The following is a 27,990-nucleotide window of genomic DNA, read 5'->3' as shown; positions in this document are numbered from 1 at the left end:
CAAAATACATCAGAGTCCAAGGGTTTCAGAGAAGGAATTATTGACCTATAACATAGTCCTTAGGGAGTTCTTAAAATATTCTAGGAGCTGTTCTAGGCACTTTGTATTTATTAAATCAGTTGATCTAATTTGTATAATTGTGGTGTTTCCAAAACTAAGGAACTAAGGTATCTCTAAAGTGATATGCAATCCAAGAATGCTTTAAGGAAAGAGCCAAGAAAACAGGTATTTTGTGCACGGCAGGCCTCTGGAGAACTCAGACCACTCTCCTTAGGTCGCCCAGCGGAGCTCAGGTCCCTAGGACCCACCTGCAGAGATGTGTTTCCAGTGTCCTGCTGCACGTGGGAACAAGTTTCAGAATCTCTAATTCACCCTCTCAGTGCCTGATGCTTAGAGAAGAAAGGGAAGAACTCTTCCTATGCTGGGTCCCTTTTCTTCTTCTGTGGCAACACCAAAGTGGGACAAATAAACATGAAAGAAAAATATGCAGCAAACAAGAATGAAAACCTAAATCATATTTCTACTTACAGAAAACCCTTTAGACATATTGTACCCTATACAGGCCTGACCAGTTACTTCTGGAACAGAGCGCATGCACTGGGGCTATGAAAATCACTCAGGGAAAATGAACATTTTATCTGATGAGAGGATTGCATTTTTCCATAGAGTAGTGAATAAATATTTATTGGTTTCTAAGAAAGAATGACTAAGGGGAAAAAAACTATATTTAATTAATATTATAATCCTGTTCTTTAGTGATCCACTTCCTGGTGCACAGAACTAAATCAAATCAATGGGAAATTAATTTTCATGCTAGGCTTGAAGAGTAAAATATCACCCATTAAACTAATGTCACATATTATCTACTATGGCTCCATTATGTAGAAAAGGAAGGCCTCACGTAGATGACATATCACCATATTACATTGATTACAAGTTTGTAAGCTTGATTTCTACAACCCACATACTGGTACGTCCTCTAATTTCAAGAGCTAAGCAAATAAAGGTAAATTAAAAAGAACAGCCACTCCCCTTGCTCTCTACCACAATATAAAAGATAAGGCAATTTATCATAATTGAGTGAAGAGGCGGTACTGTTCTATTTATTTAATTCTTTGAAACTAAAAAATAAAGTTCAAGGTGAAAAGCATCTTTGTCATCTAGCTTTTAATAGTGGTTTATACAAGTAAGGCATCTTTTGTCTAGAATATCAGACTAATTTATCTACAGGAATAACAATGAGAGACACATAATTTTCGCTACATCTAGATTCAATCCCAAATGAAATTACTGGCTACCGACCCTATATTCTTCATTTACTCAGGAATTCAGCTCACTGGGTATAAACATCATTTCCAGTTTCAATGGGGAATAAGATAAAGTATCAGAATCAGCTGTGACTCCTGCCTGCCTTCAAAGAGCAAAGAGCTTTTAGGCTAATGCAGAAGCTAAGGCTATTGTGTGGGTAGGTTCAATTCTGGAGAAGTATTAAGCGCCTTTGGAAAGCACTGTTTGACCTGTTGCCTCAGCAGACCCTGAGATGGGGATTTGTGTGCAAGGAAGTGCTCCCAGAAGCAAGAGGGAGAAGCCCAAGAAAGGAGAAAAGGAAACCAGAACGGCTTGGATTTCAGCAAATTCCTGGGAAAGCAGTTTTGACCCGATTCCACAGGAGAGCTCTGGAGGACCAGGGGCAGACTTTTAACTCCTAACATCATCATTCATTAGCCAAGCAACACCCTGGGGGACCATAAACCCCCAGGCCCTTCCAGGTCTCTGTGTCTGGGCAAAGCCGCTCCAGGACCTGGAGAACAGTCTTTTGAGGACCAGTGGTGGCGGCTCAGGAGGTTGAAAGCAGAAGCACATAGAAGCGGGGAGAGGGGAGCACAGAGGAGGTGAAAGGCGTCTGAGAGGATGTGCCAGCAATGGCCATGTCCACTATCCAGATATGTGGGAAACAATGACATTGATGTGGGATTAAGATCATTCAGTTATGTGGGAAACAATTGCATTTTTCAGGTAGTTACCTCCAAAAAACACATGGGTCGAGTGAGGGGTAAGTTAGAATTCAATATTAAATAGCAATACCATGTTAGATGTTTTCTGCAGTGTCAATGTAAACATCCAAACCTATAAGAATTTTTATGAGTTTATTTGAACCCAACTGACAATTGCTGGGAACAAAAGTCTCAAAAGCTGAAAAAAATGCGTCAGGGAATCATGCTTAGAACATCTTTCACTTTTTTTTTTTCACTCAACACTATGTCACAAACATCACTCCATGTCAATAAATATTGAGCTACATCAAGTTTAATGGCTTAGAGTTGTATTGCATTGATGTGCAATAATTTAATCAATCCCCTATAGATAGATGTCTGCAATGTTTCCAATTTTTGTATATTAAAAACAGATTTACAAGACATATTCATGCACCTACATCTTTTCATTCTAATGTGATATCTCCTTAGGGAAAATGCCTAGAAGTGGGAGTATTGGGTCAAAGAGTCTAATATTTTATGAGTTGCTAAACTGCATTCCAAAATGGACCATGGATTTACAGCATCCTTCCTGCTATTCAACGCAAAACCGTAAATGTGACTTTTAAAAAGTGACTTCACTCCTTGAGAAACCTAGAAACACTGTTCTTTATTTTTTCTGATGCATTTCTCATTAAAATACAAGCATCTGCAAGAACTATAATAAATAATTCCCACAAATTTTGTTCTCAACTAGTTTTAATTCTATGACAGTTGTAAGATGATATATTTAGATTTCAAAACAACTTGATTGCTTTTCCACTATTATTTAAAACTCTTGTTACATAAGAAAGATTTAAAATATATTCACTGAGATTATCTATTTTTTGTTATTAAAAATAAAAAATGGATTTAAATATAGTGTTATTACTTTTAGAAAAATGTATAAATAATTATTATTCAAGATAAAAGTTATTTTAATAAAACATAAAGCATAGAGGAGAAATTACCATTTTTAGGGGACCAAATTGAAAGTAATTCTGCCATGTCATCAAGCTTAATTGAGATAGGAAGTTTGCTATGTTTAAACAAAGACCCTGAAACAATATTTTGTGCAAGTTAGAAAGTCTAGTCCCAGAGGACTTGGATGTGGAAGATCCAATTTGTGGGGAGAGTAAACAAAAAAGCTTTATTTGCCCTCTAGATATAAAAGCTAGATTTCTCTACCAATTATAGGACTGACATAGAGATAAAGTCAATGATTGCTCCTCACCCCTGGATATTGACTGGTCCGTGTCAATCAGCGCTGATAAGCGGTGTGACTGACCCATAAGGATATAGTGAGGATCCTTTTTATCTAGGGAAACAGACCGCACTCTGTGCTGGTGAGGTCTGCAATGCCTCCATTCCTTTTGAAGGCCAAGAGTGAACATGTGCAGTAATGACTACGTGAGGTTCATAGGAAGATGGCTACGTTGGAAGAATAATTTTGCAAACAGGCATCAGAGATTTTAATTTATTTTCCTTTATTATAAAAACATTCGTAAGCACTATTGCTTTTTCCTTTGCCCTATACACATATTGCTTTATGTTACGCTTTTACTGTTTCCCTGATTTCTTTTTTTACCTCATTTGAATATATACAGTATTTATTGAATATCTATCTACATTATGTCAGAAATGGTTCCAAACACTGAGGATATAGCAGGCGATGTAACAAATTCTCTTTCCTAATGAAGGGTACATTTTAGCTAGAGAGACAGACACTAATCAATTAAATGAGTAACTAAGCATGTGGTCATGTCAGTTTTTCATGGAAAAATAGAGGAGGTAAGGGGGATGGAGAACAAGGTGACAGGAAGTGCTTTGTCACAGACACTGTGGGCCAGGAGAGCCTCTCTGAAGAGAGATATTTGAGCAGAGACCGAGGACCTGGGGAGTGAGTCATGCAGCTGCATGGAAAAAGAGAGTGCTGTGCCAGGCCTAGTGAGCAGGAGGCATGATGAGAAGCTGTAGGAGAGTTTTAAAGAATTGTTCTGACTTCTGTGTAGAAGAGCAATTTACTGATAGGGAGACCATTGTTGGATGAGCAGGATTCGAAGAAGAAATTAAGGGTTTGGGGTTAGGTATGTTGAATTTGAGGCATCCAAGTAGAGATGTTAAGTGGGTAGTTTGATATACACAGACAGATAAAGTCTCTAACAGATGAAGAAGCATATTGCAAAATGAATCATAATAGCTCAGGGCCAGATGAATCCTTCAAGTATTCTCTATCTTAGTCATCCGTCAGAGGCTTGAATCTACCCAAGAATATTCCTGGCCTTTGATTACACAGCCTAACTCAAAACCTTCCAATTAGGGTAATTTATTTTTCCCACCACCATGAAGCAGCCCACTCCATGCCAAGACCATTTTGACCAGGAGAAAATGATTCTTGGGAACCAAAACCCAGTCTCTCTGTAAACTCTAACCACCAGGTCTAGCTCCATCCCTTGGATCTTTACAAAACGTGTCTTTGCAAACCAGCATTTGCCAGACATGCAGAAGGGACATTTTACCTCTTTGTGAAAAAGAGCTGTTCAATGTTTACAGCGATCTTAAACTTAGAGTTGGCACCTCATAAGGAGAAGGTACAGAGGGTAGTAATTGAGAGAAAGGTGATATAATTCTGAGGATTAGTGCATCAGCTAGACATCGAAGATCCTTTCTGAAGTTAATGTTCTAACTCTGACCAAGTGGATGATCTGCTTACAGTATGTAAAGGAAATATATCATAACCTGTATTCAATATTGGGTTGGGAGGATGGATCATTCCATATGGAAGTGTTGTATGCCTGCTCTACAAAGCTCAACTCCATATGCTGAACCCTATTTTTATCACTGACATCTTTCGAAGTCAGAAATAATATCAGCAGCCTGGTCCCCACCAGAAATACAATCTCTCTGAGAGCTGTGTTCCAGCAGGAGACATCTGGAATGAGGGATACATTCTTCAGCTTGGCTCCTATTTCAAAGTGGTTATTCTCACAGAAACGGGGTGGGTGAGGGTGGATTCTACCTCCTAATGGGGCAATTTAGGGCCCTGAAGGGTTAACCTAAATCAAAAGTAAACACACTTCCAATTGGGCAAATGTAAAAAATTATATAGCAAGTCAGATACTGCACGTTTGCACTGACCTATTTTAGCTTTATCTCTAGGTTTAAACTTCAAAAGGGTTGTGTTTTATTCTAAACAAAATAACCTGTTGATTTTCCATAAATCTAGCAGAATTAATGGTAATAAAGTGTGAGAATTTATGTAACTATCCATTGTTTTTAAAAGGTCATTAAACTCAGAAAAATAGACTTGTATTTCAAAAGTACTGTGAAATGCCTACATTTATTTATTTATTTATTTATTTATTTATTTATTTATTTATTTATTTATTTATTTATTCAGCAAACATCTCTAATGTTTACTATGGGTCATTACAGGGCCAGGCACTGAGAAATTAATTTTCTACCTCTTTGAAGGAAAAAATAGGCTGCAGAATAGAATGAGGGTGTAAAAAAATATGAAGAAACCGGTGTCCCAATAATTACTGGATATCAACTCAGCTCCATAAAAAGACTATTTCAGTAATCTTGTCCTACATAGGACAACCCAACTGTGCAAACAGTATATCCTACCTAATAAAAGAGTAATATGCAAATTAACTTTCACTTCATGATAAAGATGGCAGTGTCCACAGCCAATAAGGAGGGAATGTGCAAATTGAAGAGACAAGGTGAGAGGCAGAAGGTGGCTCTGGCTGGAGCAAAGGCGGAGAGGCAGCTCCGGGCCGGAGTGAAGATGGTGCCGGCAGCCAGGGGAAGGAAGGCCTATTCTTGCACGAATCTTCGTGCATCGGGTCTCTAGTACTATTATGAGATAACTTTTCTGTTATTATTCTAACAGATGACATCTTAGCAAATTTTCTTCAATGTTTTGCATTCTAAAATATGCTGAGATTTCTTTTCTCTGATGTGACATCTATGCAACACTGACGTGGTACCTGTTAAGCTGGCTATTTTTAAATGTAAATGGGTATTTACACCCTTGCAGCACTACATTTTATTCTGGACTCATAAAATGTGCCGTTTGAAAAGTACTTAGCCAGATAATAAAACAATTTCAACTTTATATCTGCACATAACGTCGTCCTCTTTGAATACAGTTTTCACAGCCTCCATGGGAGTCGGGGAGAAGGCGATGGGAACCCAAAGGTGATGCTGCTCTCACAGTTTTGAGAGCACAGCAGCTGCTTGGACAGAATTCCTCACCCTTGTACCACCCTCGACCTACAAGTCCTGGCAGGGCTTCAGACTGAGCCACAATCCCTTTGGCAAATCAGAATTTCACGCAGCCCCAATAACCTCATAATCACTTTGTGTGGAGATACTCCAGCTTTTTAAACAACGGGTATCAGACATAGCTGAGATTTCTCTTTTTAATTTAAATTTCTACCCACAGACAAAAGAGAAACATTTGAAGACAATAGAAAGAATTTAAAGGAGGGCTTTGTTTATTCCAGTACTTCCAAAGAGAAACCTGAAAAACAAATTTCAAAGGCATCCTGGCCAGGAAGTCACCTCTGTCCAGAAGGCTGGGGGAACAGGGCCTCTGTGTGGCTCCTTGTCAAAATATACTGTCTTTGTTGGCAAGTTCCCGTGAGGCCATAGCCTGAATGATGTGTTCACTGGATCCCACCACGCCCAACCGAAAAATAGGAGGGGAGGGAATATCAATAATAGCTTTCTGGACTTGGGATTTCATTTTTGTTTTTAAAGACCAGAACACTTTCTTCAAAGGAAGCACACCAGGAGGACAAAAATGTAAAACAAATAACGTGACAAAAGTAAAGGTGGTTTTCACTTCAAATGAGGGTGGCGAGAAGGAGGGCATAGGCCAGGGGTGGGCAAACTTTTTGACTCGAGGGCCACAATGGATTCTTAAACTGGACCAGAGGGCCAGAACAAAAGCATGGATGAAGTGTTTGTGTGAACTAATATAAATTCAAAGTAAACATCATTACATAAAAGGGTACGGTCTTTTTTTTCAATAGTTTTATTCATTTCAAACGGGCCAGAAACGGCCCGTGGGCCGTAGTTTGCCCACGGCTGGGCATAGCCACTGATCTCATACTTGTTCCTACCCTAATCGTGAATTGTTCCTTAAAAATAATCATCATCCTCATTATTATTTTAATGTAGATAATACAGACAAGCAAGCTTTCCCACATTATGCTACAGATGACAGTGACTCTAATTACATTCCCCAGTTAGTTTTGATTCTCATTTTAACCGAGAACCTGACATGAATCCCCTGGCGCAGTGAGCAAAAAGTGAACAAAATGAGCTATATTTTTAGAATTAAAACTGCACGAACACATTGTGTTTAAAACAAAAAAAATGAAGGAGGAAAAGGGTTCTTTCCCACTTTAACACTACATCATGGGTTGATCCTGGAGCCATTAAGATCATGACTTAACTGAACCTTGATGCCTTGTTTGGAATCTAGCTCTGTCCTTGTTGGTGTATATATAAAATTGTTAACAGCTTCCAAACACTCTGTTATGGCCATTTATAAAATGTGGAAAATAAAAGGGCTTGCCTCAAAGAGCTGTTCTGAGTATTAAGTGAGTAAAGCCCTTAGCACATAGTAAGTGCTCAGCAAATATCAGTTCCAATTGTGGTTTGGACTCTTTCCTATGGGGATGGCACCAGTACAGCTGGCGTCTCAGCTTCAGCACAGCGAACTGGTATGGAGCTGGTGTCATTGATGAATGATAGACAACTTTGACACATCAATGACTCCAGCAACCAACCTCTGACAGCTGTCTGCCTACCACCCACATCAGACCCTTTGGTTCCCTCGGCGGCGGCAGGCAGTGCTTGATGGTGGTGGCTTGATGGTGGAACCCAGTAAAGAACTCCTTCACTTGGCTTTGAGGATGTTAGAGGCTCTTTTGTCTTGGGCAAGGCAAGGTCCCTGAGACAGGCTAGAGCTCAACATGTTCAAAGAACATCAAGATGACCATTGTGGCCAGAGCAGAGTAAAAAAGGGAAGATGGGAGGATGTGAAGCAAAGACAGGCAACAGGGCCAGATCATGGTGGACTTTCAGGCTATTCAACAACTTTTGACTTTTATTTTAAATGAGATAGAACATCATTGCAGGAGTATGAGAAGTAAAACACCATCAGCTTGGTTGAAGTAAGTGTCTCAGATAAGACTCTAAGCCAAGTGGCCCATCAGGTCTATGATACTGAGTATCCACACAAGGTCAAAGGAACAAACTGGGCATGCATTGATCTCAGTAGTCAAGCAAACTACATACAGGTCATCCATTCACTGCGATCTCAAAGTAGATTTTGCAGGTATTTTATAGTATTCAAATTCTAAAAGTCATTAGAGGTGTCTAGGTAATTGTCAAACTTCCTGTAGATGCTGTGTTGCTATAGTATCATTTACTGAGTTATTGAGCTGTGAAATACAGGTCAAGTGTAATAACCACAAAGTCCAGTTCAAATCTGAAGCAATTGGCAGTTGGTGTTTGTACCATTCATGGGTCACCGAAAGTGCTAATTCACATTGGAATAGTTCAAATTAGATGAAACCAGAAGCAAGGAAAAGCTTAGAAATATTCAAAAACATTGATAACCACTCTCAAACCAGAGATTGTGGCAGTATCCCTCACATTTACAACAGGTTCAAGCTCTGAAAGGCAAAGTGCCTTACTCACAGCAAATGTATGCTGAATGGGTTTAATTTTAATGTAAGCGTCAGCATTTCCTGCTCTCTGGATGTAAAGCTAATCCCATCAATCTCCTGAGGCGACCTCTGTCATACACACCCCAATAAGCTGAGGTAATATTTTCCAAGAACAGGCAACTACTCGTCCCTTTGCTTTTTCTGTTGTAGGAATCTGTTCCGATATCCGGTCACCTACAGAGTAAATGCTCAGTCAAGGACGAACATTTCTAGAATACTCACAGTACCTTGTGTGCTGATGAAACATCGAGTGAAACATGTATAAAAGTTCTTTCATTAGAACATTATGTCTTGAAAGTGCTCCCTAACCCATAATAATATGAGTCACAGAGTTATAGTTTTAAAAACTGAGCCTTCATGGTTATCTGGCCTATTGCCTCGACAAATGAAATTAAAGTTCATAGAGGTTAGGGGATTTCTCGAGTCTCAGAACAAGGTAGTTGCAAAGCCACACTGTAACTTGCTTCTACCTCATGATGCTTCCTTCCAAGCTTAAGGTTCTACGGTAAGAAGCCTTTGCAAACATAAACACAAAAGGAAGAATTAATTGGAAGGATAGAGGGGAACCACAAATTACAAGGAAGCTATGAACAACCAGTCTTGAAATAGAACCAGGTGACTCCAGAAAGTCTTTACAGCAGAAACTGCTGTCAGTGTTGCCCAGATGCTGGCAATCAGCAGCTCCAATAATTTCCTCCAACCTTGCATCATTACATGATCATGCCAAGTTGCATGAGACTCTGATAACATCATGTACTTACTTCTTAGTGGTTCTTAAGTGATAAGAGAAAGGATCTTATAGAAGGAGACTCCAGGAATCAAGTACAGTCCAGAATGGCAAAATACCTGTGTTTACTACCATACTGAGACGGCACACAATGTAGAGAATTAATTTCTCTAAATGCAAAGTGTAGGTAGGAAGGTTATTGGTGCTAAGTGGTCAATAACTGATAAATATCTACTATGAGATGAAATACATACATGAGACCTTCCACAACTTGAAGAAAGAGAAAACTAAGCTTTAGAAAGAAGGAACCACCTACAAAGTGTGATCATTAAGCACAAAAATTTTCTAGGTTTATAATATTGTATAGCAATTATAAGAATGACATGAATACTTAATGTTTGTTTTATTGGCTGGTATTGTTTTGAATTAGAAACATGGCTAAAATGCTTAAATTGCTTAATTTTTTTTATAACTCTAGGGCATGGAAGGGAAGAAATACAGGTACATTTATACCCTCCAGTAACTATTTCAACTACTGAAGAGAATGAGGTCATTGTTAACACAACAAGACAGTACCTGTTTTGAAGACTTACTGACAAAATTAGTAATAGATGGTAATCTAGAAGTGAGTACATGTGGAGCTATGATTGTCTATGGGGTAAAACAAGTGAACTTGATATCAGTGGTCAAGATATCTGTTTTATTGCTGAAAATACCATTAATAATGTTACTATAATTCAATGCAGTAAATATCTATTGAGTCTCTACTTTTTTGATAGACACTAATACAACTTTGAACAAAGCCTTACCCTTGCCCTAAAAAGATTATGTATTTATGGTGAATGTAAAAAAAAATGATGGCGATGTGTTAGAGTTCATGGTTTTATCTATAGCCACCACTGTCCCTTTGGGGGATAATGTCCAGAATCTCCACTGTGGTGCTTCCAAAGGTCCTGCATTTTTAATCAGGTGGTTGGCCCACTTGGATCTGTTAACTGGGTATTGAGCAAAGTCTTGTGCAGATGGATGGATAGAGGTGATGTGCTCATTGCTGACTATTAGAGGGAAGAGCCTCTTCCTCCTTCCTGGTATTTCCTTTAATGTTGGGAGAAGCACTACTAATGTAGTCCTGTTGGCTCTCTAGCTCAGTTTTATTAGATATGTAAGTATAATCATTTCCCTATCTGCTATAATTGGGAAGACTAGATTGGGCATGCTCATATCATCTCCCCTTTTCCTCTCAGGAGCAAATCTCTTACCAGGATGAGTAGTGGGAGTTGTCATAAACCTCATGGGACACCCCATCATCTCCCAGAGGGAGAGCCTGCCCTTCATCCAGCACTGCCTGGGCGAGAGGAAGTGCATCTAGGGGTTCTGTGATCCATATTCTACATCTCCAGGCTAGGAGGTATCAATAAGAAGGGTCATATTTTGGCTCTTGTTCACCACTTCTTTGTTTTGTTTCTGAATTTGTCCTGAGCTCAGGTATATCCCACCATCCCAGATTACATCTATCTCTATCTCCCACCAGGTTACATTCCCTCTGCCTCCACCACTCCAACAGACTCTAGCACTAAAGAGAAGACGGCTAAGATGATATACAATCTGCACTGATATGGGACTGGGACATCTAAGGCTGCTAACTCAGCTCTCACGTGGTTTCTTGGCACTGATGCCAAACAGTGCTCACTCTACATGATGCTCAAGTGTGGGCAAGCTCTCTCTCTCTCACTCTGGAGATTGGTGTGTGAACCCTCCAGACCTGGTACCTCATCCTAGATCCCGCCTATCTCTGTCTCCATTAGGCTATGTCCCTCATATTTCCCCATACTCAAGCTCAGGGAATCCTGGCTATACATTAGCTCTTCTCTCACTCATCACATCTTGTACCAAATTTATTATCTCTTCATGGCTTCTTATTCCCATGATGTCCAGGCTTTGGAACTCAAAAGGTCAAGAATAAACTCCTTTTTTGTCTCGATGTCTACTCTACAGAGGTAATAAACACAAAACGTTTAAAGGGCTGAATGGGGTAAAGGCAAGGGCTAAGAATAAAAATAGGAAACAAAAAGCTTATTTGAAAATATTATTGTACTCCACAGGCGACTGAGTAATTACAACATGATGTCAAACACCAAAGGAGTAAGCAGAGAGCACTGCATGGATACAAATGAAGGCCAGAGATTCCAGGACGATGGCATCAGGAAAGCTTTGGGGGAAAGAGCACTCCAGGGCTAGGCTTGAAACTGAATGGAATCTGAGTTCTTACAAAGGTGTGTGTGTGTGTGTGTGTTGTGGGATTTAAAAAATTTGCTTGTTTGTTTATACTTTTGACTTTGGAAAATTCAAACATAGATGTAGAAAAAGAGTCCAGTGAACCCCATTACCAAGTATATTAATTACTGACTCATAGCTGATCTTACTTCATTTAAACCACTCATCTTCCCTTGCCCAAATTATTTTGAAGCAAATTACAGACAACTCAAAATAACTTCCAAAATATTCCAATACCATCAGTGCACAAAAGAATTGCTGATAATTTTAATATCATTAAACAACCAATTAGCACTCAGGTTTCCCCATTTTAAAAAACAACAATGAATAGTTGGTTTATTCAAATAAGATTCCAAACTAAAAGTTCACACATTGTTTTTGTTTGATATTTGTTTCCTTTCACCTATAGCTTCCCCCTCCTTTGTCCCCTTATAATTCATTCAAGGAAAGCAGATTGTCCTATATTGTTTCTCGTATTCTAGATTTTGGTGAATAAAATCCTGGGGTGCCTTTTTATATATTTCTTCTTTCCCTCTATTCACTATAAACTGATAGTTTTACCAAAGTTTTATCTGATAAAACTTTGAATTTTTTAACCAAACAACAACAAAAACAACAAACAAACAAGCAAACAAACAAACAAACAAAACCCACCACCTTTTTAGGTGGTATTATAAACTTTCATAAGAGTTACATAATTATCTATTGCCCTCTGTGATGTTATCAACCATTGAAGAGGATTGCCTATGTTCATTGTTTCATTAGGGATTTGTATTTGTATTTGGGAGGCTTATAAAAGATCCCACACAAAAAATTCCTATTCCTCTCTGATTGGGGGTACAACAGTATTTCTTATCACCGTACTTTCTCTAACTCTCTGGAGTTCCAGTCAACAGAGTGAGGAAGAGAAAACCAGAACAGCTCCACCAGCTTGTCTGAAACAAAGCTTTCCAATGTTGCAAAGCACACTAATACCTTCCACTTAACAGCAGGGCTGTGATACCCAAAGACTGATGCCTAAATTGAAAGATTTAAATGCAGGTTCCAGAGTGATTCTGCCATGCAACAGAGATTTCTGGAAATTTGATATCATTTTCTTTGTGCTCACTGTGCAATCACATTCCCATAGTCTCACTAAGAAAATAAACAGTTCATTCGATTTCTATCAACTCTCATTTTTTGCCTTGTTCCTTCCCTAAAGCTGAAATTCTTGTCATAAACAAAAAATCAGTTGGATTCACTTATAGACAATCCTGTCAAGAATAAAAAATCACTGACCGTGAAAAGCCAAGACCGCGCTACGAAACAAAAGAAGCATCTATTTTCCTGCCCAGGACATCTGCAAGCAGTTACGGTGTCGTAATAGTTCTTTTCCTTTGTGCATCAATTGCTAAGCCACTTGTTAAGTTTTCAGTACTACTCACTTCACAATGCAGACAGAGAATTTATACAAAATGAGAATTATCCCCAAGACTAGCTCTTTTTAAAAGAAGGCTTTGGCTAGATTTATTTCTTATCTAATAAGCAGTTGTGAAAAGCAACACTGAAATCACATTTGTTTCATAGGTCCCAACCAAGTCATTTGAAAAGATTTCTTGTTTTCCTATGTATCTAATTGAATGCAAAAACTCAAATGAGATAATAATCATAATTCTCCAATTGCTCAAGGAATACAACAGTGAGTGTTGGGGGAGGGGAGGCTGGCAACTGTGAAAACGACAGATTTGCCCATCATAAGTATGAACACCATGTGAGGTGCCTACATTCACAGCTTGGCATCACATCACAAGCCACCCGGGGAGGTACACCATGTCATATTTCAAAGAAGCCTCCCTACGTTTTCCAAGTACAATCTTTAACACCTCGGTGTCAGGTCTATCTAAAATTTTGCGACTCTTTCTGAATATGCGTAGTTCTTTCAAAGTGCAAGTCATTTCAGACTCTCATTTCAGATATGGGCATAGAAAATAGTGCTGTGCATGATCACTAACAGCGTGTTTACTCATATCCTGCCTTATTCACGATTAATTTAACACAGCTTCCGACGGCACACAAAATAAGGTGAGGGGGGGAAAAGACAGAGAAAGCAATGAAGACAAAACAGAGGTGGGAACGAGGCTGGTTCACCGGAGGTGTGCGTCTACACTTCCTAGAAGGGACCTGCCTGTGCACGAAGAAATTGCTCTAAGATTCAAGGACCCGCTGAATAAAGCAAGCAGATTGCCTTTGCGTGAGTGCCGCTACTGAGGCCTCCGCTGTGGCAACTTTCTCCCACTCTTTCATCTGTTCTCTGACTTCGAAACTTGTAGATTAAAAACAAATGTCCTTAAATGCAATAGAAAGCCATAATTTATCATTTTTATGTCATCGTTCCCTCCAGATTTCTTTAGAAATATTTTCCCTAATCCCGCAGCGAGTCCAACTATCATACAACTATTAAAGGTCATTCGAACCTTTCAAAGCCTTTTAAAGAGTTTCTAAAAATCAGGGTGTGATTTATTCAAACTATTTTTTTCCTCATTTCAGCAGGAAAAATTCTCTGCACCATATTCTGACTTGCTGTTGCTGATAAGTCATTCACCCGCCCATTCATTTTTTATTTATTCATAAATTCACCGATTTATCAGATATTTACTGAATACTTCCTAAGTCCCAGGAGGTGGCACTAGGCGCAGTGAGGAGGGAACAAACCAGATACATGTTCTGTCTTAAAAGACTAGGCCAGATTCAAGGCCTAGTCCCAACCCCCTTTCCTTTTCTGCACCTCCCCGTGGCCCTCGTCAGCTCCCCAGGCTCCCCGCAGCGTGGTGTTGCCATTGGACACAGTCTAAGCCTGGTGAGATGCAAGAAAGTATCTGCTCGAAGTTCTGGAAAAGGTTTCCTGATTAGATGAAAGACTTAGCTAGAGCAGAACCCTGGCTCTGCCAGGAGCTGCGGAATCAATGCCAGCCCCAGGCTTCTTTCATCTTGATATTTTCTATGTAAGAAAACAGCCATTCTTGAAGCCACCCGGAGTCACGTTTTCTGTTCCTTGCATCCTAAAGCATCTCTAACTAAATCAATGAACTCACAGTCTTTTTGAAAAATATAAGGCAAAAAGAAGAAAAGGCTCCAACGAAATACTATTAGCCTTGAGGAAGGTAAATCATTTTTATCTAAGAACAACTGAACAAGAAGAGATGGACAGGGAGGGGAGAGGGGGAGAGAGGAGAGGGAAAAATTGGAAGATTTTTGATGAACTTGTCCCAGTAAAACTGCTTCAGAAATAATGTGAGGCAAGTCCTCCTCATCAGAGCTCAGGCGACAGAGCTATCATCCCGCAGGGCCAGGTCCCCTGGCAGTGGAGTAGGCATGTTACAGAGAGAGAACAATGAGGACGAATGAATATTTTGGACAGAGTTGAGGTAACTGCACTATGGGCCATAATTAGGGGGAGAAGAGAATTTTTAGGAAGTTTTGCTAAATGTCTAATGGGATTGCTCTTTTCTTTTTTTAATACTTTACTGTAATAATGATTTGTATTATTTCTTAGGGCTTTGGGAAGTGAACATATGTTCCATTGAATGAAATACCATTTGTACAAAGCAGAGACTTTAGGCAACATAAGGCCAAAATATTCAAGTTTCACATGCTTAATCATTACAACTCCTCTACAAAAGAGCTTTTCTTTTAAAAAAGAAAAAATATGGGGTGAGGGCGGCGCAGAGGACTATAGCTCAAAGGACTAAGGAATTTGGCTCAGCTCTTATCTTTAGAAAGTTGCATAGTGAAAATGGAATAGATTTTGCCCATTTCCAAAATCCTTTCTCTTTCTGCTATAATATGTGGCCTAGAAAAAAAAAAGGCAGAGTGAAGAAAAATTAAAAAGAGGCAAACAAACAAGGCTGAGAGAAAAAATTCCCTGAAATTTTATAATATACTAGAGGCCTGGTACATAAAAATTTGTGCACTCGGGGGGGAATGGGGGGTCCCTCAGCCCGGCCTGTGCCCTCTCGCAGTCTGGGACCCCTCGGGAGATAACGACCTGCTGGCTTAGGCCTGCTCCTGGGTGGCAGAGGGCAGGCCCAATCCCTAGGTGCAGCCCCTGGTCGGGCTCAGAGCAGGGCTGATTGGGGAGTTGGGGCGCCACCCCCTGTCATGCACAGAGCAGGGCAGATTGGGAGGTTGCGATGCCACCCTCAGTCATGCTCAGGGTAGGGCCGATTGGGGGGTTGGGGCACCACCCCCTGTCACACTCAAGGCAGGGTCAATAGGGAGGTTGTGGCACCACCCCCTGTCACGCACAGAGCAGGGCCGATCAGGGGGTTGGGGCGCTGCCCCCTGTCACGCACAGAGCAGGGCCCATCAGGGGGTTGAGGAGCTCCCTCCTGTCACTCACAGAGTAGGGGCAATAGGGGAGTTGGGGCACCGCCCCCTGTCACACACAGAGCAGGGCAGATCAGGGGGTTGGGGCGCCGCCCTCTATCACCCACAGAGCAGGGCTGATCAGGGGGTTGGGGCGCCGCCACTGTCACACTCAAGGCAGGGCCGATGGGGAGGTTATGGCTCTACCCCGTCACACACAGAGCAGGGCCAGTGTGTGTGTGTGGGGGGGGGGAGCGGGTTGGGGCGCCGCACCCTGTCACACACAGAGCCGCAGGGCGATCAGGGGTTTGGGGAGCTCCCCGTATCAGGCACAGAGCAGGGCTGATCAGGAGGTTGGGGCGCCTTCCCCTGTCACGAACAGAGCAGGGCTGATAGGGAGGTTGTGGCCCCACCCCCCTGTCACACACAGAGCCGCAGGGCGATCAGGGGGTTTGGGCGCTGCCCCCTGTCACGCTGATCCCGGTGCCGGGAGGCCTTGTGGCTCCGCTGATCCCGGTGCTGGGAGGCATATTACCCTTTTACTATATAGGATAGAGGCCTGGTGCACAGGTGGGGCCGGCTGGTTTGCCCTGGAGGGTGTCCTGGATCAGGGTGGGGGTCCCCACTGGGATGCCTGGCCAGCCTGGGTGAGGGGCTGAGGGCTGTTTGCAGCTGGTCACACACCCTTCAGGGTGGGGGTCCCCACTGGGGTGCCTGGCCAGCCTGAGTGAGGGGATGATGGCTGTTTGCAGCTGGTCACGCACCCTTCAGGGTGGGGGTCCCCACTGGGGTGCCTGGCCAGTCTGGGTGAGGGGCTGAGGGCTGTTTTCAGGCTGGTGGGTGACGGAAGCTCCCAACTGCTCCTTTTCTTTCTTTTTTTTTTTTTTATTCTGGGCCAGCTTTAGCTCTGAGGCTTGGCTCCAGCTCTGAGGCCTCAGCTGCTGAAAGAAGGTATCTGGTTTGTTTCGGTTCTATAATTGAAACTCTGTATCAACTCCAGCTCTGAGATCCCGGGCTCGCTGAAAGCAGGTTTCTGGGGTTTTGTTTAGCTTCTATATTCGTTACAATGTTTCTTAAACTGCAGGCTCAGAGGCCGGCAAGGCAGGCGGGGAACGTTGGTTTCCTCCGTCACTGAAGCAAGCAAGCCTCATGTTCAGTTTCAAGCTGCCTGGCTGCCGGCCGCCATCTTGGCTGGCAGTTAATTTGCATATCTCGCTGATTAGCCAATGGGAAGGCTAGCGGTCGTACGCCAATTACCATGTTTCTCTTTTATTAGATAGGATAACCAGAACCCAAAAAGGTTTGTTGCTCTATATAGGAAAGGCAAAAATAAGAATAAAAAATCTACACATTTTTTTTGTTAGGTGAAAGGTAGCTACACTACTAACTATCTGGGGGATCTTGGAGAAAGTACTTAACATCTTTGGATCTCAGTATTCTCATTTGTAAGATGAGTTACCAGGAGGATTCAATGAGATAACACATATGAAGTATTTAACTACGGTGCCTGGCATGTTGTAACTCTCAAAACTGTTAACTATTGCTACCATCACAATTACTCTAATGATTTTTTCCCCAATCAGTGTTCAACTATGAGTGAAAAGGCGTTGTTGTATTCAATTCCTCTTCTGTTCTTTAAAAAGATTAGTTTCCAAGAGTTCAAAAAAGAAACAAGAGCTGCCTACAGGCGATGGGGAAAAATAATATTAGGAGAACAGTCTGCAACGTGAATAATCTTGGACCATCACCAAGATCAGCAGGACTCCACTCCATGGCCAATAAATAACATTCACGCCACTCTTATGGAACAGGGCTTCCGGAGAGCCAGAGCAGCCAGTCTCCCGTGGCTGGAAGGGAAGAGATCATGCGGGGAGACTGAAAGCAAAACCAGAAGGGCAAGGAGGAAGAGGCCTCCCACTCTCTGAGAGAGATGAAGTCAGATCATTTATTCCCTCAAACTTGATGTTTAAAACATGCCAAGTAAATTCAATTTTTTAAAAAAGCATAGGACGGGCCATGATTGGTTTTTGTTTGTTTGTTTGTTTTTTGCATGTTGCTGTACCCGAAACATTTCCCTAAAAATGTCTGAGCTGATTTCCTAAAAATGCCTTAGACATTTTCCCCCTAAAAATGCCTAAATTTGCAACAATTGCAAATAAACCTTTTGTTGGAATCCTAGGGATTATTAAAACTACAATATAGTTATAGACAATTTTTTCTAGACTGTTGAATAGCTAGATCAAAAGTGTCCACTAAGCAAGCACTGGGACTCAGGGAGATACACAGGTGAAGGCAGGAGAGCAGCTTCATCTCCACCAAGCTGGGAAAGAGTCCCCAGTAAGATAGCTTAAGCCTGAGAAAAATCCTCAGAAAGGGAAATAGGAGATACAAAGAGATTTTGCGGCAGGAGATCCCTGAGAACAGACTGCTCCAATGCCTCGGGGCTTCAAGTCAGGCTTGTGAGGAGCAGACCACCCAGTGGTGGGAGAAGTAACAACTGGCCAGTAGCTTATTCCAATATGGCTCTCAATCTGTTCCACCTCTGGACCACTGTTCGGTCTTCCGATTTTCTTTCTCTCCCTCAGTTTCAGTCTTCGGTCTTGGACCTAAAGCCCCAGACAGTGTGAACAAAGCAATTTATTAATGTAGAAGTATTTCAGATTTTAGATATATAATTTCAGAGCCAGGAAGGGTTTGGGGATGGTCGATCTGGCCCAGATTAGATCAATAGTCTCCTGGCTTGGATGGGACCCTGAGGCTGTGGATAGCTGGAGAACTGGGAAAACTGGCTGGAAAGGAAAGAGGAAGATGGAGAAGGCAGATAAAGAACAACAGAACAGAAACACTGTGGTGAGGGGCAGCTAAAATTACTTTAAGACCTTCTTATAGCATCCAAGACTTAAAATCTGGCCTACTCCTGGGCTAGACTTTCCTTAGCCATTCAGAATGTGACTGGATATTAGAAATGTAACAGGGAAACGATGGTTGGAGGGAATCTCAGTGTAGCCTTTTGTGAGTCCTATGTCCCCAATCAGTGCTTTGGTAATAGACAGGGAACCAAATCCTCCCAAATCCTCAGCTTAGGCAAGTGGGATATAGGCTCTTCCCATATAGCAGCACCATCTCCCAAAGTAGCGCATGGGAACTATTATTTACTTAAGAGTTTAAGGTTTTCAAAGCAATAAAGGTTCATGGTTAAGGCTCTGAAACCAGACAGCCTGAGAGTAAATATTACCTCTTATTAGTTGTGGGACACAGGGCAAGTTAGCTCATTTGTTTGGCATGGATTTAATGAACCAAAGTGTGCCAGGCACCAGGGATACAGCAATGAACCAAAGTCCTTCCCTCTCCTATATGCTAGTTGGGGAGATACACAATGAACAACTAAGTAAATATGTATATTAAACCATACATATTTGCTAAAGAGAAAAAATGGTGCTAAAGAGAAAAAATAGAGAGCAGAGAAGGGAGATAAGAAGTACCGGAGGTGTAAGCTGCCGCTGATGCCACTGCCCTCACTACCGAAGCAGCTGCTGGTGAGCTCCCGTCGCTGTCGCAGCTAGGCCACCGGGCCAGGCGAGCCGAACGAATGCTGGACCTGGAGGTGGTGCCTGAGCGCTCTCCGGAGAATGAGCCATGGGAGCCATGGGAACTCACGCTGGGAATGCCTCTGGCTCAGGCAGTAGCCATTCTTCAGAAGCACTGTCGCATCATCAAAAATGTCCAGGTTCTCCACAGTGAACAGTCTCCTCGAAGCCCTGACCTCATCTGTTACCTGAGGCAGGATGGGATCAAACTACTGTTTGATGCTTTCAATCAGGACTTACGGTGATTGAAGTATATGACTTGACTACAGTAAAGTTAAAATATTGTGGAGTCCATTTTAACTCTCAGGCCATACCCCCACCACTGAGCAGATGGACCAGTCGCTCAGTGCAACCCACCAGGAGTGTACAGCTCCGCTGAGCAGCTCTTCCACCTCAACTTCAGTTAGACTCGTGGACAGAGGCTCCCAAGTAAGAGCCCAGTTTTGCCCACAGTCTAGTTTCTCTCCAGATATCCCATACAGCAACTGTGAAAGAATGCACATCTACAGTGGAAATAGCCTTCAGGATACCAAGCTCCCATGATGCCCCTGAGCTGTGTCCTGGGCAATATGTACGCTGAGACTGTCATTGTTCTTCGAGATGGAACTGGACCCTCGGGTTTATGACTTCACCTACTTGCTGCAGGTTGTGGACCTGACCTGTTAGCAGATGGATGCCAAGATGCGGGTATTTGAACATTCAGTGGACTTTGGTGATTCTTGCCAAGACGTTCTTAGCATGCTTGGTTCTCCACACAAAGTCTTCTATAAATCAGAAGATAAGATGAAAATTCATTCTCCTTCCCCTCATAAGCAAGTTCCATCCAAGTGCAATGACTACTTTTTTAACTACTTCACTCTCAGAGTAGACATCCTCTTTGACACCAACACTCTCAAAGTGAAGTTTGTCCTTCACACCAATCACCCTGGGCATTATAATTTTTAACATTTATCACTGCTGTGAGTTTGAGATCCCAATGGCCATAAAGAAAGAAAATGCAGATGGTCAGACAGAAACATGCACAACCGATAGCAAGTGGGACCACACCCAGGAGCTCCTGGGTCACCCTGTGGCCTGGCCTGTTGTCCTTCACAGGTCCTCCTCCCCAGACAACACCAACCCATTTGGCTCCACATTCTGCTTTGGTCTTCAGTGATGATCTCTGAGGTATGCAGAATAACCACATTGCCTCAGTGACCCTGTCTGTGCCCCCCCAGGCCTGGTGCCCATCTGAAAACAGCAGAGCTCCCCTAGGGACATCACCACCCGTGCCCCTCTTCCCCGTGGAACTGTGTGTCACATCCTTCTCAGCGGGTCTCCATGTGCCACCTGTGGGTTTTCTTGGACATCTTGCCAATGTTGAAGGGCTATTGTGATATTCTGAGATGAGGCTCAGGCTGGGTACTCTGCCAGGGGATGAGAGACCCAGATATTCTTCTGTCTGCCTCAGCCTCCTGGTGCCAACAGGAGACACAGACTGCAAAGAGTAGCACAAACTCTGAGCCTTGATATCTGGACCCAGGAGCTTTCAGCTAACATGTAAGGAGGCAGGGTTCTGTCTCCCTATCCCACACACATTGGAAAACTTGGGACTCTGTGGCTGACAATACAGGCACCCAGGACGAGGACATGGTTCTGCATTTGGCCCAACATTGCCACAGGACCCTTAAGGCAAGCAGGTAGCATGTCCATAGTACTTGGTTGCAACTTTTGCACTACATTCACTTTAGTTACTTGATGAGCTGGCTGTTGCCAAGGTGGCCCACCTGCCCTTTCTTGTTCCTTTCTTGCACTCAATCTCTGCCAGGCCCAGTGGGCACACCCACTGTTGAAACACAGCTTTCTTCCATCCCAGTACATGCCCAGGCCTGGTTCCCACCCTTCTTGGAGCCAGCCTTCAACGCTGCCTCTGCCCCACTATGCCCCATCCTGGCTGGCAGGGCTGCATGTTTCCATCCTGTCTGCCTCTTTTATTTAATGCCAACGTTTTAGCCAAGACATCTTCCTCCTTTGTTGTGTTCCAGCATTCCATTCTGCACTGTGGGCTGGCTCCCCTGCCGCAACCCTGGGCAGTGTCCCCTGGCTGGGCCCATTCATAGCTCAAGGCTTCTGGGGACTCAAGGAGGGCTGAGCTGCTCAGCCTCTTCATGGGTCTTGCTAAGGAAAGTAGCATATGTGCTTTGAAAATATTAACCCTTTGAAAAGAATTGAGAAATGTATAATTTTATCCCATTTTTAATATTTTGGTCTAGCAACTTGTGATACATAGATGAGTTTTTCAAACATGTGTACAGATTTTTGTAAATATGACTTTTGTAATTAACTCATGTACAGCCTCATCCTGTACAGTTTAATGATGAATGTGCAGGGGACCTGCCCCAGGTTCCTACATGATTCCTGGGTCTACATCCAGGCTTGTGTGGCACTCTCATGACTTTGTGACTGACCAGTGTCTTCCCATTTGGACTGTGGCCTAGACAGAGACACTCTCCCACCCGCCCTCTGCACATCCCCACTATTGGGTCAGCTAGGACTGATTTCATTCTCCTAGAATGGGGGGACCTTCCTCATGTCCTTCCCACACCTCTCCTCCAATAAAGACCTATGCCTTCAAACACACACACACACACACGCACGCAAAGAAAGAAGAAGGACGAGGACGAGGAGGTGAAGGAGGTGGAGGAGGAGGAGAAGAAGAAGAATTGGAGGTATATGACTGTAATTGTAGATAAGGTGCCTAGGGAAGGCTTCCTAAGAAGGTGATTTTTGAGAAAAGCACATGAAGGAAGGGGCCATGTAAATAATTGACGGAGAACATTCAGGAAGAGAAATTAGCCAGCATGATGGGCGGAAAGTGGGGGGGAAAGGAGTATATAAGGAGGTCAGCAAAACTGACTGGAGGAAGCAAGGAAAGTCCAGAATAAGGTGAGGACAGAGAGGCAACCAGTCGTAAGGACTTTGTTCAACATGGGGTAGATGTTGGTTGGCTTTTACTCTGGGAAGCTACTGAAAGGTTTTGAGTTACACTTGTCACTCTTCCACTAAAAAATGATCACTCTGTTGTGTCTTAGAACTGACTGAAGAGAGAGAGGGTGGAAGTCGGGAGATCAGTCAGGAATCTATTGCAATAACCCAGGCAACAGAGATGATGGTTTATATTAATCAACATCTCTGTCTTTTTCCTCATCTACAACATGGGGGTGGTGATGCTTACTGTTTGGGGTAGTGAGGGAGATGTTGCACGAACAGATGTGAAGTCCTTAGAACAGTGCCTGGCACAAACACCTATGTTAATCATTATATGGTTTGCTTTGAATTTCTCAATTATCCCCATTTTATGGATGTAGAAACTGAAGCTTAGAAAACTTACATGACTTGTCTAGAGTCACAGCATCTTGAAAGTGTTACAGGCATGACTTGAAAATGAGACTTAAGCCTGTGTGTTTTATAGTGTGACTGTCTGCTGCTACTTTCAGGGGAGTAACTCACTCAAACTCATTCTAGCCACGAATATTTGCTCTGAGTCTGTTCATCAGCTTAACCAAATGGTCCTTAGCAAACCCTGGGCCACAGACAAGTAGATTTGATGGATGGAAAGAGATGGGGAGAGACTGAGAGGTTAGGGGTATTCCTAATTAGAGCAGGCCCATTCTCAGTTCAGAGAGAATTAACATGAAATACTTCAGAAGGAAGATAAAAGAAAGAAATGTAGAAAGATGAAACATGGGCATGTCGGAAAAGCAAAACAAGGAAAAGTACAGAAAGAGAAGCTAAAATTCTTTAGAGGCAAATTTTACCTTCTTCAGAATCCTCTTCAGGGCTGTCCCTATATTCCTTCCTATACCCTTTAATTTTCTTGAATAACTTGGCTTTTGATGTGCTCCAACTTTTCCACATCTCTCTTTAGCATCAATAAAATGCATATGACCAATAATACTAAGAAACCATTACGAGGGCAGATGAAACACAGAAGGAAGTGGACCTAAAATTAAGGCCAATTGAAGGGTATGATGACTGTAGTTAGGAGCCGATTAAGAATGAGAGTGATTTCCTCCTGAAATCAGCATGAGTTATTCACGCTAATTTTTTTAAAACCAGGAACAGGAGACATTCTTTTCCTTTCAAATCACTCTTTCTTCAAAGGAAATATTACGCCGGGTTTTCTTGTTTTGTTGCTTTATTTTTATGAAGAAAAAAAACTTAGACTAACAAAAACATTCTTAATATAAATGAGCCATCTTTGTGTTGTGAACTATCACAACACAATTTTATGGTTTTTGCCAGTATCTACAGTATAGTCTTCACCCAGGAGTGTGTACCCTCCTCTTCATTAGAGAGCTTAATGTGTGCTTATGTTCATTAACAAAGGTAATCCTGGTTTAATTAGTGTCCAAATTTATATGTCCTCTCTTATAGAGATAAGCCCTTGGAAATTAATAAAAATGTCTTCTAATTTGTGCAAATCACCACAATCAGATTTGGTGTTAATTTTATGTGCATTAAGTGTCTATTTAGAAAATGAAGAGAGCTTGGCTGCGGCCAGAGCATGCATGAATCCAAGCCAGACAAAGAAATCCTCATTCCTAATAAAAATGTGGGAAGTGGGGGGGGGGGGCACTACACACAGGGACAAGACCTTTTATTAATTTGATAGCATATGAAGCTAACAAGGCCATCCTCGAGTTATTTTATATCTTCTCCAGTTAAATGGAATCTGAAATGTAGAATCAGACACCTGGGGGTTGTGAAATGTCAGAGGATGAGCTAAATAGCAGAGCCAGCATTAGTAGGGGCAAGTGCATTTTTGCTGGGCAGAGAAGATTAAAATAGGGACACCCCTTTCCCCAAGAATCCTGGACACCTAAAGAAGTACAAAAACCACAGAAACTGACATGTAATCATTTTGTCTTCATCCTTAATGAAATGTTAGATAATACCTTCCAAATCTTTAACAATAAAGCATCAGTTATGTTTTTTTTTTAAACTGATTTGCTCTGGTAAATGTAATTAGGGGATTTGAGCAGGCCAGCCAAATTTTAATTTTGGTAACACAGTCAATGGCTCCCCAAAGACCTTGCATCTTAGCAGTTACATCTGCTCACCTAATTGACAATGCAGGAGGGAACTGTTGTAATTTGTTTTCTTTGGACTACATCAAACTCCTTTAAAATGTTTATAACTGCATGGTGTCAAGGACAGTAACTATATAAATCAATACCAGTTATTCTGGTGAGAATTTATAATTTCACATAAAAGACTGCTTTTTCCCATGGTACTTAGAGTACACTAATGTCTGAAAACATGGAACATATTCTGTTATGTTACTTGTCTAAGCAGGTCTGGGAAATTACACTTATGCTATAGGGGAACCTCAACTGGAGTAAGTTAGAATGAGCAGGCAAAGGAGAAAAATGATTTTTTGTTGTTGAACCAGATAACCCATATGAACCATTGTATTTCTTGTATTCAAAGAATATCAAGTAAATGCTGATGAGGATGCGGAGAAAAAGGAACACCTGTGCACTGCTGGTGGGAATGCAGACTGATGCAGCCACTGTGGAAAACAGTACAGAGTTTCCTCAAAAAATTAAAAATGAACTCCCATTTGACCCAGTAATCCCACTTCTAGGACTATATCCCAAGAAATCAGAAACATCAATCAGAAAGGATATATGCACCCCTATGTTCATAGCAGCACAATTCACCATAGCCAAGATTTGGAAACAGCCCAAGTGCCCATCAGCAGATGAGTGGATTAAAAAATTGTGGTACATCTACACAATGGAATGCTACGCTGCTATAAAAAGAAGGAACTCTTACCATTCACAACAGCATGGATGGACCTGGAGAGCATTACACTAAACAAAATAAGCCAGTCAGAAAAAGATAAATAGCACACAATCTCACCCATTTGTGGAATATAATGAATAATATAAACTGATGAATAAAAATAGATCCAGAGACAGAGAAGCACTGAACAGACGGTCAAACTTCAGAGGGAAGGCGGGGGTGGGGACGGTGGGAGGGGCGGCAGGGGAGGAGGGGAGGGGTGGATAGAGATCAATCAAAGGGCTTGTATGTGTGCATATAAGCATAAACAATGGACACAGACACTAGGGGGGTGAGGGCATGTGCTGGGGGGTGGGGGTGGCCAGGGAGAGGTCAATGGGGGAAAAAGGAGACATATGAAATACTATATGTAATACTTTAAACAATAAAGAATTTTTTTTAAAAAAGAATGTCAAGTATCTAAGAATTATCAAAAATAAAAATGCTCTCATTTTCTTTTCCATTTGACCAGTGAGTTTGTATTGATTTGACAGCCTACCCTACCATGTTTGAAAAAATAATTAAATTAGGTTAAATAATGTTGATAATTACTTGCATATTTAAATGTTAATTTTTTTATCCTTTGTTACTATCATCTGTTTTATATTTTTACTAGTAAAACTAGAACAAAAATAATTTAAGTAGAGTTTGAGTAATTTTAAGCATATAGCTAGAAAATCTTGTTTCTCTGGGTTGAAAGAAATCAAGAAAGTTACTTCAACTATCTTCAATCAATTTTCCAGGATTATTTCAATAAACAGCTCCCAGAAGTATCATTTACATCACAGCAGCGGTAAGAATGGTGCTCTCTTGAGTTGTGCAGTGCAAAGCCTCGTGTTTTCCCTCGTGTACTACTGTCAGAATGCAGGCTTCAGGGGCCCAATTCTGTCCACTCCACACAGTGCAAAGCAAAAGTTTCACTCAGACATGACCTGCCATTAGGAAGCCAAATGAGTCATTTGTTCCATTTTTCCAGGCATTGTATTATCTATTCCAGAGTTCCCATCTATGAATAGGAATAATAAATGAGGGTAGTAGGTTTACCCATTAATATTTATTGAAAAACACTACTATATGCTAAGCACTGTTATTTTAATTAATCCTTACAATAAATCTATGTAATAATATCACTATCTCCAGGGGATGATTCGGTTAATAAATCAGAATATGGATTTAGATCCAGATCTAGTTAACCCCAAAGTGCATGCTGCTTCCACTACATAATTTTACGACACTGCTAATGTAGGAGCAGACTTTGATAAAAGGCTCTGGAACTTCCCCAACTGTGATGATCAACTGTCATGAAGATGATGCTAACATGTAAAAGAGAGTTTAAAGCATTGTCTAGATTTCCTAGGAAAAATGGTGGGTGATGCAGTTAATATGAGGAAGTGCACGGAAACTCTCCCAATGAAGATAGTGCCATGAAGGTAGAGTGAACTGAATGCAAGGGACCCGGTGCAGAGGGGTGGAGAGGGGACAGAGCTGTGCAGAGCTAAGGTAGACATGTGTGTGATGAGTCAGGGAACTGGGAAAATACAGATTGAAGTGATGAGCTCTAAACAAATCTACCACCAAGGGGAAGTGGGCCCAGACTAGGAATCAATGTCAGAGGCTCAGAGATAATAAAATTAATGTCTGCCTGGTTAAAGGAAAATGAACAAAAACAGGATTTCAGGGGAGTAGGGACATCATTCTAGAGGAATACCAACTGATTGGATCAGGGCCTGCAACCAGAGGTTGAAGAAAGGTTTTTAAAAAAAGGTTCTGATGCCTTAAGAAGAGTTTGGGGCTGGAGATGGGAGAAAGGGGCAGTGTCTCCTGAAGGATTATGCTGTGTGCTGTTAAAAGATAAACTGGGGCATAGTAAACCTTTTCAGAGTTTATTTGAGCAAAAACAAATTCCTATGGGTCAGTGCCAAGTTGGAAATGGCTAGGAGTGCCCCCAACAGGAGCCAGGGGAAAGATGGAGAGAAAGTGCAGAAGCCAAGAAAGGAAATCATTTGATTGGCGATAGCTTAAAGCCTAGCTGGCTCTTTGTGACTGGCTGTCCTTAGCGTTTTGATGTCATAACCTTGAGGCATGTACAGGTTTAGATTTTAGTTCGCTTATGTAGGCCATGGCATTAGAGCCACCTCCATCTAATGGCCTTCTTAACTTAATAACGTTCACCAATTCCCATTTCCCTTTTTTCCTGGCTCCCAGCTGGCCTACTTTCCCCAGTCTCTCTGGAACCTACATGTGGCCTGTGGGGGTGGATTTGGCCTTTGGAATGAGAGTGAATTGACAGGTACCACTTTGTGGATGAAACGGTTAAGATACATGCATGTCTCCTCCCCAGGCTCCTTCCCCATCTGCTAAATGAAGAAAGCACCCCATTTCTAAAGGAAGGTAGAGCCATGGGTGAAAGGGGCCTCGGTCTCTAATGAGCACCTGGAAATGAACCAACCAGAAGTTATGCACTG

General features: G+C 41.9%; 1 long non-coding RNA gene and 1 pseudogene across 2 annotated transcripts in view; one reads left to right on the top strand and one right to left on the bottom strand.

Annotated features, from left to right (window-relative positions):
* The window catches only part of LOC132226194 (uncharacterized), an 81,207-nt gene that overhangs the window by 25,085 nt on the left and 28,132 nt on the right, over positions 1-27,990 (bottom strand). The window lies entirely within an intron of this gene.
* Positions 19,699-21,647, top strand: LOC132226192 (phagosome assembly factor 1-like; annotated as a pseudogene).

The sequence above is a fragment of the Myotis daubentonii genome, chromosome 2, assembly GCF_963259705.1.
Source record: "Myotis daubentonii chromosome 2, mMyoDau2.1, whole genome shotgun sequence".
Taxonomy (NCBI): domain Eukaryota; kingdom Metazoa; phylum Chordata; class Mammalia; order Chiroptera; family Vespertilionidae; genus Myotis; species Myotis daubentonii.
Note: the sequence above shows the minus strand (reverse complement) of the source record. Positions and strands in the feature narration are given on the sequence as shown.